Consider the following 8,489-nt stretch of genomic DNA (forward strand, 5'->3'; position numbering starts at 1 on the left):
AATGATGATATTAAATTATAGAGCAAATATTTTATGTGTATATATATATATATACTTGTCTAGAGAGAGTAAGAAAAGAGCCAACTTTCTCTCTTACTCCTTCTTCTTCTTCTTCTTCTTCTTAGTTTCGATATATACATTAGAGCAATAAACCCCTTCATACATAATTTCTATTTTTCTTATGTGAATAATTTGGAGGACAATATTTAAAGTGGTTTATGGAATGGAAGAAACATATTGTTCTATGGATTGATTTATTGGTTTCATTGGAGTATGAACTTTGAGATACAAATTGTAAATTATAAAAAAAGGTAGGTTTACTAACTCATTCTACTAATATCCATTTGTGATTTTATGGATTGGAAATGACGTCTTCATCTTTTATTTTATTTGGAATTATATGAATAGGTATGATTGTTGTTTTGCTAATGTATGCATGACCAAGAAATTAAAATGAGAAGATTATATAAATTAATTGTAAAAAATAATAAATTAAAAGGACGAGTTAATGTTTTACCGTTTGATGAAATATTGTTTCATGCTAACTGCGGGTAATGATCCCCGAGATTTGAATGGGTAATGATCCCCAGTAGGAACTTATGTTTCCTGACCATCAATGGCGGTTGTTCGTGCCAGATAGCGAAAATGAAACGGGTAATGATCCCTGAATGCAATGGTTATGATCCCCATAGGAACTTTGTTCCTGACCATTGATGGAGGTTTTCCGTGCCGAGAAATGATAGGGGGGTGTACGAACCAAGGACATTCGTATCGTGAACTCGTAAAATAAAATGAACTCATAAACTAAAATGAATTGAATAAACTAAAATGAATTAAATAATAATTCAGAATTATTTCAGGTATTGTGAAATTATAAACAAAATTGTTAAATGAATATCTTATTTTATTTGTTGAGATGTTTGTATGTTTTTAGAGGATGGGAAAGTATGTCTATTGAGCCGTCAACTCGCCCCAATTGACATTTTTCTTGCAGATATTATGGAATGTGGAAGTGGAATTTAAGAAGTTAGCTACCATGTTGATTGTGTTGTATTTCTTTTATTTGTTTGAAGTGTAATTTGATTTTAATATTTTTTTTTGAGAAGGTTGTTAGTGGATTTATATAATCAATTAAATTCATGTAAAAAAATAATTCTCCAAGCTTAGTGAAATAATTATAGAAAATAAAAACTTTTAGTCTCTTTCAGACCCGTAACGCTTCGAGTTCGAATCTCCATATGGGTTTGACCCTGGTCCTGAACTCGGGATGTTACAAGTTGGTATCAGAGCTTTAGGCTTTAGATCTTACATGGGACTAGAAAATAACAATAATAATAATAACTCAATTGAATGATATGCATGATTGTTTGATGTGATTGTTGTGTTGTTTGTTTAATTTTATTCATACGAATTTTATTGATTGGTCGGAATTTGTGTTATAGTTACTTATGTGCTAAATTGGATATTGACTTGTGAATTTTATCGTTTACATGACTTTGATTTCGTATGCATGTTTTAAACTTCGGGACGAAGTTTCTTTTAAGGAGGTAAGAATGTAATACCCTGCATTTTTAGTCCGGGTTTTAGGTATATAAAATGGAGCCAAACGGTATGGAAGCCCAATACATATATTCAATCAAGTAGTTAGTTAGCCCATATAATCTTTAGGTGTGTCATTTTAAAATAATGCTTAGGATTTTAGAACTTGGAAAATATAAGAAACTTAAAGAAAAAAATAAATTTAATTAGAAGCAGAATTTATTAATATGATTTATGAAGTTGTGCATGTTTGAAAGAGAATTAAATGTGTGAAGATTTTATTATATCATTTGGAATGAAAAAACGTAGACTGAATTAGAGAGGTAAACATTTCACTCTTACAAACAATTTATAATGTAGTCTGCAGTTCATTTCAGCAAGAAGACAAACTCTCAAGTTGTTGTTTCAATAATTCAACTTCTTGGAGTTAAAGTAATGAGTTCTAAAGAAAAATATTTGGGCTCACCACTTATACTTGGTCATTCTAAACAAGAATCTTTTAAAGCTTTAAAAGAGAATTTTGAATCTAGATTCTCTTCATGGTCTAGTTCATCACTTTCACAAGCTGGCAGAGGCACCATGGTCAAGCATGTTCTTAACTCAGTTCCAGTATATCAAATGGGAACTTTCAAACTTCCTAATAATCTTATCCAGCAACTTACTTCCATTGAAAGAAAATTCTTTTGGGGTTACAACACCAATAGAGGATCAAATCCTGTGGCTTGGATGAATGTGTGCACTCCTAAAGAATTAGGGGGTCTTTCTTTCAGAGATTTAGAAAAGCTGAACCTTGCTCTTCTTACAAAACTTGCTTGGAGGATATGATCTGATTCCAGTAGCTTAATGTCTTAAATTCTTGGCAGCAAGTACTTCAAAAATGGAAATTTACTTCATCAAAATCTTTCAACAAAAAAGTGCTCTTACACTTGGAATGGAATCACAAAAGGGATGGAAATAGTTAAGCAAAATTACTTCATGGAGATAAACAATGGGAGGAAGACAAAAATCTGGAAAGACAGATGGATACCTGGTATGAACCATCCACCTTTACCCATTAATGATCTTTTCAGATTTTATGAAGATGTTGTTGAGCTATATCTGCCTAACACCAGTCAATGGAATGTTCCCCTTCTGAGTACTTTATTTGATGTTGACACCACTCTTAAAATACAGTCTCTCTTCATAGATTGCTCAAAAGAAGATGTAATGCTTTGGATGCCATCCAAGGATGGTAAATTTTCTGTTAAAAGCACATACAAGATGTTGACTTATAGTAACAGAGAAGTTCAAGTAAATGGAATCATAGTTGAGGCTAGAGTATGGAAGGCTCTTTGGTCCAGTCAAGTAGCTCACAGAATAAAGTTATTTATCTGGAAATGCATAAGAGGTATCAATATTACTAAAAGTAAAAGAGATCTTTATAATCCGGATGCAGAAACCCATTGTGACATATGTGGGCATGATACTGAAGATATGGAACACATAATTTTTGACTGAAGACATGCCAGATCAGTTTGGAGAGGAATTAATATAAACATAGATGCGGTCAGAGAGAACTGCAATTCTGTGACATAATGGGTGATTAGTTGGTTCACTTCTAATGATTCTGCTGAGGATTTCAAATAGTTATTTTCACTTATGATTGGTACTTGGATTTTGTGGAAAGATAGATTTGATGTGGTATTTCAGGGAGTGACTCTTAACCCTCATACTTCTATTCATAAGATTAACTATCATTTAGCTTCACATATGCATTGCATTGGTTTTAACATGTCTGCATCACTCAATCCTACTGATATTGATTCTAGTTGGAAACCACCAGCAGTTGGTATTATGAAGTATAATATAGATGGTTCTTTTGACCATGATTCAAATAAATTTGGAACTGGCATTGTCTTGCGTGATCATACAAGTACCTGCCTTGGAATCAAAGGGAGCAGAGGAAATGGAGCTCTGAATCCTGAAGACGTGGAATGCACGGCAGTAAGAGAAGCTTTATCTTGGGCAAAAGCAAAGAACCATTTATACATCCAAATTGAGGCAGATACTAAGTTAGTCATTGATTCCATTAATGGGAATGTTTTACTCATCCAATGGGGGAATAGAAACTTAATTAAAGAGATCAAACATTTGATTTCTAGTTTTTATTTTTGTGAGTTTAATTATGTTAGTCGAGAAGACAATAGAGTAGCAGATGCTATAGCCAAGAGTGTCAGGCATAGTGCTACTCATCTTGAAACTATTGTAGACTTTTATCCTGCTATTTGTGATCTTTTAGAAAAAGATCATAGCAGCAGCTAATTTAATAAAACCTTCTCTTTATCAATTTTTTTTTATAATGATATTAAATATTAATTCAATGATGGCATTTAAAATAATTAAGTTATTATAAGTTTGATATAGTGCATACATCTACGAACTAGTGGAATAGAAATACAATCAAAAATGCATGGAGTCTAATAAGATTGTTTTTGTACATTTAATAGAGTTAATGCTTGAGAAATTTATGTATAGTAATTATTCTTATTTTAATATATTAGTTAATTTATATGGGATGAAAATTGAAAGTCTTTCAAACTTGTTAGATGCTTCCTCTTATTAACATTAAATTATGCATGTGTTGATGGTGATTTTGAACAAAGGGTAAAACTGTAAAACCTCACTATAGAATGACGTCACCAATGACACTAGCACATTTATTAGAACATTTAATGTGCTTATGTAAAAATCACCAGGGTACCCTTTTTCAAATACTAAATTAGGATTTCGATGCGCGAAACCCTAAATTCACACATATCGCGCAACCATTACACAAAAAGCATGGCAAACATGCCAAATGCACGCACCGTGCAATCATCGCGCAGAACATAGCAATTGCACGTACCGTGCAATCACTGCGCAAAAGCATGGCAATCATGCCACTCACACATGTCACGCAACATGCCAAATGCACGTACCGTGCAAACATCGCGCAAAACATAGCAATTGCACGTACCGTGCAATCATTGCGCAAAAGCATGGCAAACATGCCAAATGGACGCACCGTGCACTCATCACACAAAACATAGCAATTGCATGTACCATGCAATCATTGTGCAAAATATGCCAACCATGCCAAAACTACAAATAACGCGCAACCGTTGCGCTAAATATGGCAACCACGCCAAACCGCAAAGCAACGCGCGATCATCACATTAACCATGCCAAAAATCCAAAACGCACCACCATAAAATGGCAACCATGCCAAAAGCGCGCGCCATTGGCACATGCCATGCAACCTAGGGTCAAAGCCGCCACACGCGCCATTGGCACATGCCGTGCAACCCTTGCAACCTGGCATGCCAAGCCGTGCAACCTAGGGCCAAAGCCGCCACACGCGCCATTGGCATATGTCGTGCAACCCTTGCAACCTGGCATGCCAAGCCGTGCAACCTAGGGCCAAAACCGTCACACGCGCCACTGGCACATGCCGTGCAACCCTTGCAACTTGGCATGCCAAGCCGTGAAACCTAGGGCCAAAGCCGCCACACGCGCCATTGGAACATGTCGTGCAACCCTTGCAACCTGGCATGCCAAGCCGTGCAACCTAGGGCCAAGGCATAACACACATACCATTGGCACATGCCGTGCAACACTTGCACTTTGGCATTTCCACTTGCACCTGACGTGCAACCTAGGGCCAAGGCCTACCACACATGCCATGCAGAACTTGCACTTTGGCACTTCCACTTGCACCCGACGTGCAACCCAGGGACAAGGCATGACACACATGTCATTGGCACATGCCGTGCAACCCTTGCACTTTGGCATGTCGCGCCTACATCAAAGGACACGATTCCTCTTATGAAAAATCTCAACCATCGAAGGTCGCCACTGAGCCGACAAGTCTCTCAAGCTCAACTCATCGAACACCAGCGACATGCTACATGTTTTCCACGAAAAACACTCGAGACATCAAAACGTATGTCACAAACTGGGGGATGCTCATTAGGGTTTTGGTTTGGCGGTCTACAACGTGCGACATACACAAATGCCCGTTTCAAGAAAGTGTAATAAGAATAAAACAGTTAGTAAATGCAGGAAGTAATGGTGAAACGCTCTTTCATTATGGAACATCAATTCCATCAAATTCCATCAATACCAGGCGTTACCACCTCTTCCCATTTAACTCATCCGTTTCTTTTCTTACGGGGCCGGAGTACGTTTCACTTGGACTTGTATAAATAGGTTTTACCTATTTCCACCAAGACACAAGTTTTGGTCAGGGGAGAAATACAACACTCAGAAAGGCAACTCTTGCTAGATTTCTCAAAGCTTTCATCTTCTGATACAAGTCAAGTACTACTCTCCCAGAGCTGCAATGGTCTCAACACTGTCTTCGCTTCCCTCCCTAAACCATCCCTTCTCCTCCTCTTTGTGACCGGAGCAAATCCGGAACGACCATTTCTTGGTTTAGGCCAGATTTGTACAAATTGATCTCTCGAATCTAAAGTACTCCAGTGCAGTACATTTGTTTAGGGTTTATATTTGTTTCTCACCCACTCACCGAAATTACCAAAATCAGCAGAAACGATTTTCACCGATAAACAACATGTAATAAAGATTATTGAATGTAAGATTTAGAATAACATTTTGGAATAGAAAACGTAGGGTGGGTTTGACAGATAAAATGTTCACTTTAAAATATAATTAATAATTAAATTAAATAGTATTAGTTAAATGATGATATTAAATTATAGATCAAATATTTTATGTGTGTATATATATATATACTTGTCTAGAGAGAGTAAGAAAAGAGCCAACTTTCTCTCTTACTCCTTCTTCTTCTTCTTAGTTTCGATATATACATTAGAGCAATAAACCGTTCACACATGATTTTTATTTTTCTTATTTGAATAATTTGGAGGACAATATTTAAAGTGGTTTATGGAATAGAAGAAACATATTGTTCTATGGATTGATTTATTGGTTTCATTAGAGTATGAACTTTGAGATACAAGTTGTAAATTATAAAAAAAGGTAGGTTTACTAACTCATCATCTACTAATATCCATTTGTGATTTTATGGATTGGAAATGACGTCTTCATCTTTTATTTTATTTGGAATTCTATGAATAGGTATGATTGTTGTTTTGCTAATGTATGCATGATCAAGAAATTAAAATGAGAAGATTATATAAATTAATTGTAAAAAAATAATAATTAAAAGGACGAGTTCATGTTTTACCGTTAGATGAAATATTGTTTCATGCTAACGGCGGTTAATGATCCCCAAGATTTGAATGGTTAATGATCCCCAGTAGGAACTTGTGTTTTCTGACCATCAATGGAGGTTGTTCATGCCGGATAACGAAAACCAAACAGGTAATGATCCCTGAATGCAATGGGTATGATCCCCATAGGAACTTTGTTCCTGACCATTGATGGAGGTTGTCTGTGCCGAGAAATGATAGGTGGGTGTACGAACCAAGGACATTCGTACCGTGAACTCGTAAACTAAGATGAACTCATAAACTAAAATGAATTGAATAAACTAAAATGAATTAAATAATAATTCAGAATTATTTCGGGTACTGTGAAATTATAAACAAAATTGTTAAATGAATATCTTATTTTATTTGTTGAGATGTTTGTATGTTTTTAGAGGATGGGAAAGTATGCCTATTGAGCCGTCAACTCACCCCAATTGACATTTTTTTGTACAGATATTATGGAATGTGGAAGTGGAATTTAAGAATTTAGCTACCATGTTGATTGTGTTGTATTTATTTTATTTGTTTGAAGTGTAATTTAATTTTAATATTTCTTTTTTGAGAAGGTTGTTAGTGGATTTATATAATCAATTAAATTCATGTATAAAAATAATTCTCCAAGCTTAGTGAAATAATTATAAAAAATAAAAACTTTTAGTCTCTTTTCGACCCGTAACGCTTCGAGTTCGGATCTCCATATGGGTTTGACCCTGGTCCGGAACTCGGGGTGTTACAAACATATTGATCGGCATGCCAACATGCCACTCTGCCGCGGTAGCATGCCACTTTAGCCTTGGCCACGCTGCCAAGCCCTAATTCTTACCACGACGCCAAATCCTAGCCTTGGCCAAGCCGCCAAGCCCTAATTCTTACCACGACGCCAAAACCTAGCCTTGGACACGCCTCCAATCCCTAATTCTTACCACGGCGCCAAAACCTAGCCTTGACCTCGCCGTCAATCCCTAATTCTTACCACAACGCCAAAACCTAGCCTTGGCCATGCTGCCAAGCCTTAATTCTTACTACGGCGCCAAATCCTAGCCTTGGACACGCCGCCAATCCCTAATTCTTACTACGACGCCAAATCCTAGCCTTGGCCACGCCGCCAAGCCCTAATTCTTACCACGACGCCAAATCCTAGCCTTGGCCAAGCCTCCAAGCCCTAATTCTTACCACGATGCCAAATCCTAGCCTTGGCCAAGCCGCCAAGCCCTAATTCTTACCACGACGACAAATCCTAGCCTTGGCCACGCCGCCAAGCCCTAATTTTGGCCACAGAGCCAAACCTTAGGTTTGGCCATGCTACAACGCCACTGGCATGCCGCCATGCCACGGCCACTAGTATGATGTTATGCCACGCCACTGGCATGCCGCTATGCTACGCCATTAGCATGCCGCTATGCCATGGCTCCACCAGGCGCTACTATGCCAATGGCGCCACTTCTCTATACAACAAGATGCAGCCATAATCAATGGCCACTCTTCCTCATTAAATGCAATCTCAGCCATCCAAGTTCGCCACTGAACCGACGGACTTGCGGAAAGTCACGGGCAACCCGCTACGTCAGGCGCCACTATGCTAATGGCGCCACTTTGTTACACAACAAAGATGTGGCCATAATCAATGGATACCCTTCCTCATGAGATGTTATCTCAGCCATTCAAGTTCGCCACCAAACTGACGGATTTGTGGCAAGT

Source organism: Papaver somniferum, chromosome 3 (assembly GCF_003573695.1).
Source record: "Papaver somniferum cultivar HN1 chromosome 3, ASM357369v1, whole genome shotgun sequence".
NCBI lineage: Eukaryota > Viridiplantae > Streptophyta > Magnoliopsida > Ranunculales > Papaveraceae > Papaver > Papaver somniferum.